Raw genomic sequence first — 9,737 nt, 5'->3', positions numbered from 1 at the left:
GAAGGAGATGGATTAGTTGGATAGAAAAAAAAATTATCCATAAGTTACTGGTAAGCCACATTTAACCCTTTTGTGTAAATGGCAAAATATTTCAAACAATGCTTTCACCATTTTATTGTTCAGTTTGAGCTGTTATAATAAAATACCATAGAACTGTTGACTTATAAACAACAAAAATTATTTTTTTAGAGTTGTAGAGGCTCGAAGACTAGCGTTTAGGCAATGTGAGATTCAGTGTTTGGGAAGAGCCTCTTTCTGTTCAGAGACAGCCCTACTTTTATTATCTTCACACAGAAGGTTCCAGGGAGATCTGTAGGACTGTTTTATGAGGGCTACTCCCATTGTGGAGCACCCTGTCCTAATGAATTTATCACCCTCAGAAGATGATAGCACAATCATTTGGGGATTTAGGATTTAAAGTCCTGGAGGAAAGAAAAAAGAAGTATAGCCATGTGCAGAAGGTACGAATTCAAAATGCCAGGAATTTATTCAGAAATTATTATGTAGGTGGAAACACATAAGGCTTTTTTATTTTTTATTTTTTATTTATTTATTTATTTATTTATTTATTTATTTTTAGAGTGGAAAATGCAGCTTTATTAAAGAAAAGGAAAAGCAGACTTCTCCCAGGTGGAAGAAGGGGACCCAAAGGCGGAATCCATGGGATGAGCAAATCTTGTCCTTTTTATGGGTTTCATTCTCCCATTTCTTTTCCTCCTTATTTCCTCCCTTCCTGCCCACCGGATTAGGCCTGGTTTTGAGATGTAAAAAGTGAAAAGCGGATGGGGCAGAGGGAGGGTCAAGGTGACTCAGACAGGCAAGGGCCCAGGGGGCATTAATCAGCACCTTCCTGCCTGTAGTCTCTGACAAGGGCAGGTAAATTTGGTTATCAATGGGTTCTGCATGTGCTTGACATTCTATTCTCCCATGGCAGTCTCCAACTTCCAGAGGTGGATGGCTTGATGGCCTCCATTTTCTTGATCTGACCCGATTTCCTATTTCTACTAACTGCCTGTCCCCAATTCTGGCTTCATTCCCCCCTCTAATCTTAGGAACTCCATGCTGCTGGGGTAGGGGGTAGATGACCGCTCTGACTTCTTCGAGCTGAAAGTGGACGGCGAGGGGCAAGCAGCTTGGAGTTCCTTTTTATAAATCGGGTCGATCGAGGGGTCCATGGTAAAAGTCTGGTTGAAGAGTGATAGGTTGGAGGGTCATTTGAGAGATGGGCGGTCATTGTCTCTGCAGAAGAGATATTTTAGGTCTTCTATTGGAGTGCAGGAGTATCGCTCCTCAGTTCCTTGGGAGGAAGTTTCTTTGAGAGTCGACTCAGGATGGCAGGCTTTAACTCGAGAGTGGTGAATCCAGTTCTCTTGTCCCAGCACTTTTACTGCAGAGGGGGTAGATAAGATTACAGGAAATGGTCCTTTCCAAATAGGGTCTAAATTTGGAGAACTTGAAGGTAAGGTTTTTATCATGACTAGATCTCCAGGCTCATACAGAGGTGGAGAAGTGATTGGCTCAGATGCAGGATATTTACAGATTTCAGTTTGAAATTTGGCCAACTTTGTGATATGAGCCACTAAATCTGCAGTTTCCTGATTTTAAGGATATCATTTCTTAGGAATGGTCTTCCATATAGGAGCTCAAATGGGCTGAGCCCTAATGTTTTGGGGGTATTTCTGATTCTGAGTAGGGCTAGAGGAAGCATTTTAGGCCATGGGTAGTGAGTTTCTTGAGTGAGTTTTCTTAGATGCCTCTTTAGGATGTCATTAGTCTTTTCTACCTTCCTGAGGACTGGGGCCTCCATGCACAGTGGAGATGGTACTTTATGCCTAAGGCTTTGGATATTCCCTGAGTGACAGCAACCTTGAAAGCAGCTCCATTGTCACTTTGGAGACTGCGGGGCAGACCAAATCGAGGAATTATTTCCTGTAATAAGGCTTTGACTACTTCTCCTGCCTGTTCAGTTCTGGAGGGATAGGCCTCAGCCCACCCTGTAAATGTATCTACCATAACCAATAAATATTGAAATCCATTACTTTTTGGCATATGAGTAAAATCAAGTTGCCAGTCTTCTCCAGGGAATTGTCCTGTCCTTTGTAGCCTTGGGGGCTTTTTGGCAGAGTTAAGGGGGTTATTCTTTTGGCACATCTCACAGGCTTTGACTATTTGTTGGATTGTTTTTGAAATATGCTTCCCTTCAAATATCTCTTGAGTTAATTTGAGAGTGTTTTCTTCTCCCAGATGGAAGGATTGATGTAGGGTGTGTAAAATCTTCCACTGGGAGTTAGCAGGTAAGTAAAGTTTGTTATCTTCCATTTGAATCCACCCAGAGGGCAAGAGGTTACCTCCTCTAGATAAAGCCTGCTGTGTTTCCTCCTGGGTGTATTGGGGCCTTATCTCTGGGGGAGGACCTGTCCATAACAGAGGGGCTAAGGTTGTCATTTGTTGTAAAGTCCCCTTAGCAGCCTCTTTGGCTTGCTGATCTGCTCATCTATTGCCTTCTGTTATTTCATCTATTCCTTTTTGATGTCCAGGGCAGTGAATTACTGCTACCTCTTTGGGTAAATGGACAGCTTCTAATAGTTTTAAGATCTGTTTATAGTTTTTTATAGCTGTTCCCTCAGTTGTTTGAAATCCTCTTTCTTTCCAAATTGCTGCATGTGCATGCAGGATTAGGTAGGCATATTTAGAGTCAGTATAAATATTAATTCTTTGTTGTTTCCCTAGTTCCAGGGCTCTTGTTAGGGCTATCAATTCTGCAAGTTGTGCGCTTGTGCCTGGGGGCAAAGATTGCGCTTCTAAAGTGTTATGTAGAGTCACCACAGCATATCCAGCTTTGCGTTCTCCTTGTTCCACAAAGGAACTTCCATCAGTGAACATAGTGAGGTCTGGATTAGACAGGGGAAGGTTTTGAAGGTCTTCTCGGGCTGAGTAATTCATAGCTAGGACCTGTTGGCAGTCATGTTTAGGACTTTCCTCTAATGTTTCTGGTAGGAAAGTAGCTGGATTTAAAGTAGAACAAGTCTTTATCTGAGTTATGGGTCCTTCCAGAAGTAAAGCCTGATATTTTAGAAGGTGACTATCTGAAAGCCATAGTCCTCCTTTCGAGTTTAAAATTCCTGAGAGATCATGGGAAGTGTAGACAATAAGGTCTCTTCCCAGGGTGATTTTGATTGCCTCAGGGACTAGTAGAGCTACAGCTGCAATTACTCGTAAACAGTGGGGCCATCCCCGAGATACCATATCAAGTTCCTTACTGAGATAGGCTACTGGTTGTTGAATAGGTCCATTCTTTTGTGTTACCACTCCTAGGGCTATTCCTCCTCTTTCAGTGACAAACAAGTTAAATTTCTCCTTAGTAGGTAAACTAAGGGCAGGGGCTTGGAGTAAGGCCCCTTTTAATGTCTCAAAGGCTTTAATGTTCTGGTTCCCATATTAGGTTGGTTGCTCCTTGTTGTAAAGTTTCTTTCAGAAGACTGTAAAGAGGCTTAGCTAATTCCCCATACCCAGGAATCCAAAGTCTGCAATATCCAGTTATTCCTAGGAAGTCTCTGAGTTGCCTTAGGGTTTGAGGCAGAGGATATTGTCCTATGGGAGTTATTCTTTCCTGTCCTAGTTTGTGGACTCCTTGAGATAGTTGTAATCCTAAATATTGGACCTGTTGCTGACATAATTGAGCTTTCCTTTTTGAGACTTTATAACCCTGATTGGCTAAGAAGTTTAAGAGCTCTGTAGTAGCTTTCTGACATTCCTCCTGGGTGGGGGCGCATAACAGGATGTCATCCACATATTGGAGAACAATTGCAGATGTCTTATCTCTGAATTCTGCTAAGTCCTTAGCCAGAGTTTGTCCAAATAGGTGGGGGCTATCTCTAAATCCTTGGGGCAGTACTGTCCAGGTCAGTTGAGATCCACTATCTGGTTCCTCAAAGGCAAACAGATACTGAGACTGAGAATCCAGAGGTATGCAAAAGAAGTCATCTTTTAAATCTAACACAGTAAACCAAGCAGCAGTTGCTGGAATATCAGATAGCAAGTATATGGATTAGGAACTACTGGGTGGAGGGGAACAACTGCTTCATTAATTATTCTGAGGTCTTGGACTAAACGCCATTCCCCATTTGATTTTTGAACTCCCAAAATTGGTGTATTACATGGGCTGTTACAAGGTACTAAAAGTTTCTGCTGTTTGAGGTTCTGGATGATCTTTAATAAGCCCTTTTTTGCTTCTGGGCGTAGCGGGTATTGTCTCTGATGTGGAAAGACAGAGGGATCCTTTAAGACTATTTTAACTGGGATTGCGCTTTTTGCCCGTCCAATCTTGCCTTCAGTGGTCCATACTTCAGGGTTTATATCACATTCTAGTAGAGGTAAACACAATGATCCTTGTGGTCCCAAATTCATTGTAAAGGAAGTCTGAAGTTTTGAAAGTAAGTCCCTTCCCAATAAAGGGGTAGGGCATTCTGGCACTATCAGGAATGCATGAGAAAATATCATCCCATCCCACTCACAACTCAGTGGGGGAGTAAACTTTCTGGTAATAGGCCGTCCAGACACCCCTTGCACCATTATAGTATTAGAGGAAAGAGGTCCAGGATAAGAGGTGAGCACTGAAAAACTAGCGCCAGTATCTAAGAGGAAGTTGAACCTCTTGGCTCCCTATGGAGAAGCATACCCGGGGCTCATGTGTAGTGATAGGAGTTACGGGAGCCATTAGAATTGGCCCCGGGCCCCGTCAGGCCTGTGTGGAAGAGTCTGGCCTCAAGGACCTACGCCCCTGAGGACAGTCACTTTTCCAATGATTGCCTTGACACTTGGGGCAGGGCTCCGGTGGTGGCCGTTTGGTTTGGGGACATTCCCGTTTGAAATGTCCCTCCTCTCCACAACGGAAACAAATCCCTTTTGTGGGCTGGGGTACATTCCGTTTCCCTTCCTTTATCGCCCGGGAAGTTAACTCCTCTTAGGGCTAAGACCAGCGCTTCAGTTTTTCTTCTGTCTCTATGCTCTTTTTCCTTCTTTTCCTCTACATCTCGATTATAAAAAACGGAAGTTGCAAGTCGGAGGATATCATCTAAGGATTGATCAGGGCCATATGCCAATTTTTGTAATTTTCTCCGAATGTCTGGGGCCGACTGAATGATAAATTTGTCCTTTAAAAGTAAATGACCCTCTGTGGATTCAGGATCCACGGTGGTGTGTTTTCTCATTGCCTCCCTGAGTTTCTCCATAAAAATAGCCAGGCTTTCTTCGGGACCTTGTATGATTTCAGAAACCTTAGAATAGTTAATAGGCTTCTGTTTGATTCTCCTAAGGGCCTCAAGGATTAACATTTGGAAGTGTCTGATCTTCCAAGCATCCTGTTCATCATTTGGATCCCAGTCGGGGTCATTTCTTGGAACTGCCTGTGCTCCCGATGGATAGTTGGGTTTAGATCTAGTTTGGGCTCCTGGGGCATGAGCAAGGTGTAGGTCATCCCCAAATTGTTCAGTTGCTTTTAGGGTGGCTTCCTTCTCATTGGAGGTTAAAGTCTGGTTAAGTAACAGGATAATATCTTTCCAGGTGAGGTCAAACACCTGGCCTAAGTTTTGAAACACCTCAATATATTTATCTGGATCTTCTGAAAATTTCCCTAGGTCTGTTTTTATTTGTCTTAGATCTTGGAGGGGAGAAGGGGTTGTATACTTTAATTGGTCCAAATTCTCCTCCCGGCATCTCCTGGAGAGGTAGTACATTTGATCTGTCCATTGGGGCAGATGGAGAAGGACCAGGGTATGGAGGACAGGAGGCCTGCTGATGGACTTTAGCAGAAAATTCCTTTCCCTCAGTAGGTGACTCTTTAAGGCTTTCTTCCTTTAGAGTAGTGGTTCTGGCTGAATCTATTTTACATTGTTGGCATAATTTGGGGTCTTCCCTTAGAATAAAGAAGATCTGAACATAAGGTACCTCACACCATTTTCCTTCCCTTTTGCAAAATCTATCAAGCTGTAAAATGGTATTAAAATTTATACTTCCGTCTGGCGACCAAGATTCTCCATCAGAGAGTTTGTATTGAGGCCAGGCCTGGCGGCAGAAGAAAATGAGGCACTTTTTCTTGAGTGTCTGTGGGTCAAATTTGTCCCAGTTTTTCAGTATGCAGGCTAGTGGTGAACCTGGCAATACTGTTGAGAGTGAGGCTCCCATCTCGATGTAGATCTCGGTGGGACCTTCAAATCTGATACCGCCGTTTACCGGTGACGAGTCCTGCTTCCTCAGGTGTTGAAGTATAACGCCGGAGAAGCACACCGAGGCAAATGTAGAGTGGAAAATGCAGCTTTATTAAAGAAAAGGAAAAGCAGACTTCTCCCGGGTGGAAGAAGGGGACCCAAAGGCGGAATCCCAGGCTTTTTTAATAAAACAAAAATCCTTCATAGGTGTTTTCCCTCATGACATCACCTCCTGGCTATGACTTACTCATATCACCTAGAAGGCAGAGGAACCTATGGGTTTTACCAGGATTCTGAAATATTTAATGCAAGGATGATTCACACTGGCAGCTCTAAAACCTGAAATATGCACTTGACTTTAACTTCTGTAGATGTAATGGATAATTAAAAGTATCCTCGTGTGTTTCCTGATCCTTCAAATAGTCACCATGTTAATGTTTCTTCAAAAAGCTGACAGAGTAAATGAGCCATCAGATAACTAGAGCAGAGAAAGATGGAATGTCAACCTTCAAAGATGCACAGATGTGAGCTCCTTACTTCCGGGGAAATGAATGTCCATGTCTTTATGAAGTCATTACATTAGTATCCATAACTTTATATACTTTATATATGTAAACATCCATTACTTTATATGTCAGGGTCTTAAGCCCCCCTACTTTTCTTGACCAGCAGCAAGGGAAGGGGACACTCCCCAACAAGTCAGACCGGGATAGGTAGGGCCTCCAGGCAGAAGACAATCAGACAAGTCAGGGAGATCAGTCACAGCAGGAACTCATTTATTGAGGAAGTCACACAGCTGTTATGTAGGGTGGGGGCTAGGCAGGAACCAATCAGCTTAAAGGTCAGCAAGGCATGGGGGGTTCACGCAGGTGAGAATCCCATAGGACTATATGGCAAGCAGGAGTTGATCACCTTCCAGAACTGTTGTTAACCAATCCCTGACGGAGGTCCGATTTATCATCATTAACCTTTGAAAGCACCTTTGAGGCCTTGATCTTGCTCACCCGCCAGGGAGTAAAGAGTCAGCCTGAGTTAGTTAACATGTCATTAGTCCCAACATTTATATACTTTCTTGAAACAGTAGCCTGTGTGTGTATTTTTCATAAACCATAACCTCAGTTAATTTTGCTTGCTTAATATCTAGTAAGAATGCAAGCTGGGGAGATAGCTCAGGTGGAAGTGTGCTTGCCTTGCAAGCATTAAGGCCCTGGGTTCAATCCTCAGCAGCCCCCCCCCAAAAAAGGAAGAAGTAAAAAATGCTTTTTCACGATCTCATGATCTTTTAATCTTATATGTTCTGTCTTATTTGTTTTGCAAATTTGTGTTCCGGTATGAGACTAGTGCTTTGAATAACAGGTGGAATCTTAGTGATTGATGAAAATATGCTTTCATTCCCTTACTGGAGATATTACTTTAGAAACAGGGCAGCATTGCTCAAGAGGTTCAATCTGAAAAATGAAGAGAAGAATTTAACCGCGGCAGAGACTGGGAAGAAAGCAAAGAAAAACTTCCTGGAGGAAGAGATGGGGACCTGATTGTTGACAATTCTAGCACTCACAAGTGCTTTTACCTAACAAGGCTCTTTTACTTGTTTTTCACATTCCAACCTGTTTGGATTCTCCAGTGTTAGAGACTCACATACCTCAGAACTTCTCTGTTGTCAAATGCTCCACTAGAATCCCTCCCATTCCCTAATGAACTTCCCTTTAGATCTGAGACTCCATAACACAATGGAAGGAAGACTTTCTCCTGAACCTTTAATTAACATATCCCCTGTGGTTACATCTCACTGTATTTTTATATATTGTTTTGAGGTCTTTGGGGATTTTTTCTAAGCTCAGTTAATTAATGTCTGTTACTCCCACTGGAATATGAGTCATTTGTAAATATTATGCTAAATTCACAGTGACAAGCAAAATACTTTAATGTGTGAAAGTCAATTAGCAAAAAAATTCTCTAAATCTTCATGAAATTGATTTGAATGAAAAACTGAACATACAAAATGTAGGAACTTGAGGCTCAGAAATGGTCCACAAAGACGGGGCACCATTTATTAATTCAAGAGTAAAAATGAAACATGACACATGGAGATCTGCAGCATTTCATTATAATCATACCTTAATATAAATGTACAATTTACTTCAGTCAAATTATGTAATATAGTTTTGTTTCTTGCATAACATGAAACAAAATTTTGTCAAAACAGCCACTTCATATAAGATTAATATGTATAGATAGTAAAATTATTTAAAACCACGCTTTGCTCCTAAGTTTTTGCAGGGCCTCTTTCACATCCTTGTTACATAAACTATAAATCAGAGGCTTCAACATGGGAATCACAAGGGTGTAGAACAGTGAGGTCATTTTATCTTGATCTAGAGAGTAAGAAGAACTTGGCCAGAAATACATGAAGAGTATAGTGCCCTGGAATACTGCAACTGCAGTTAGGTGGGAGGTACAGGTGGAGAAAGCTTTAGCCTCCCCTCAGCAGAGCAGATATTTAAGACAGATGAGATGATGTAGCAATAAGAGACCAGGACTCCAGAGATGGTACTCAGTTCAACGAATCCAAAAATGGTGAATAATACCAACTCATTGACTTGTGTGTCAGAACAGGAAAGGAGATAAAGTGGAGGGACATCACAGAAGAAATGATTAATCTCCTTAGACCCACAGAAACATAAGCAGAATGTTAATGTCGTGTGTATCAAAGCATCTGCCAGTCCTATGAGGTAAACCACAGCCATGAGCAGTGAACGCACCTTAGTGGTCATGTCCACTGCATAGCGCAAGGGATTGCTGATGGCCTTGTAGCGATCAAAGGCCATCACTGCAGGCAGCAGACACTCGGCATCTGCAAAGATACAGAAGGTCAAGAACTGCAGAGCACAACCAAGGAAAGGAATTGATTTGTTCTTGGAGAATATGTCGACCATCATCTTGGGACCAATGGCTGTGGAATAGGAGAGGTCACAGAAGGAGAGGTGGCTGAGGAAAAAGTACATTGGTGTGTGAAGCTGGGGATCCACTCTAATTAAGAAGATCATTCCAAGGTGTGCCAGAAGATTAATGAGGTAAATCAGGAGAAACATGATGAAAAGTGTCACTCTGAGGTCAGCATTACTGGTAATTCCCAAGAAAACAAATTCACTCAAGGATGAACAATTTTCCCTGTCCATTCTCCTCTCTAGTCTAATTGTTCAAAGCATAAAAAATACATATTTGATTACTTTTTACTACCAGAACATAAATAGGACAGAACACAATTTGCACCTGTAAATATTTTATCCTAAGAAAAATATCAAGTCATGTGTTTTACTCTACCAAAATACATTATATGGTTTTAACAGTAAGCAGGTGAGAAAATTTTCAATTTATGAGGTACATGACTTTCTACATCTTTAATATCTCTGGATTTTACCTTCTTTTTTTGTGAAAAAAATTGATATTTAATATTTCAATAAATCTTTAAAATATTTTTAATAAATACAGTCTTAGATTTTTTAGATTAGGCAGGGATATAAAGGATTA

At 41.7% G+C, this 9,737-nt stretch overlaps 1 pseudogene; it reads right to left on the bottom strand.

The window, feature by feature from the left end:
• Positions 1-8,453: 8,453 nt before the first annotated feature.
• Positions 8,454-9,385, bottom strand: LOC124959900 (olfactory receptor 5W2-like; annotated as a pseudogene).
• Between the last annotated feature and the right edge of the window lie 352 nt (positions 9,386-9,737).

The sequence above is a fragment of the Sciurus carolinensis genome, chromosome 11, assembly GCF_902686445.1.
Source record: "Sciurus carolinensis chromosome 11, mSciCar1.2, whole genome shotgun sequence".
Classification (NCBI taxonomy): domain Eukaryota; kingdom Metazoa; phylum Chordata; class Mammalia; order Rodentia; family Sciuridae; genus Sciurus; species Sciurus carolinensis.
This window is presented reverse-complemented; position numbering and strand designations above follow the sequence as displayed.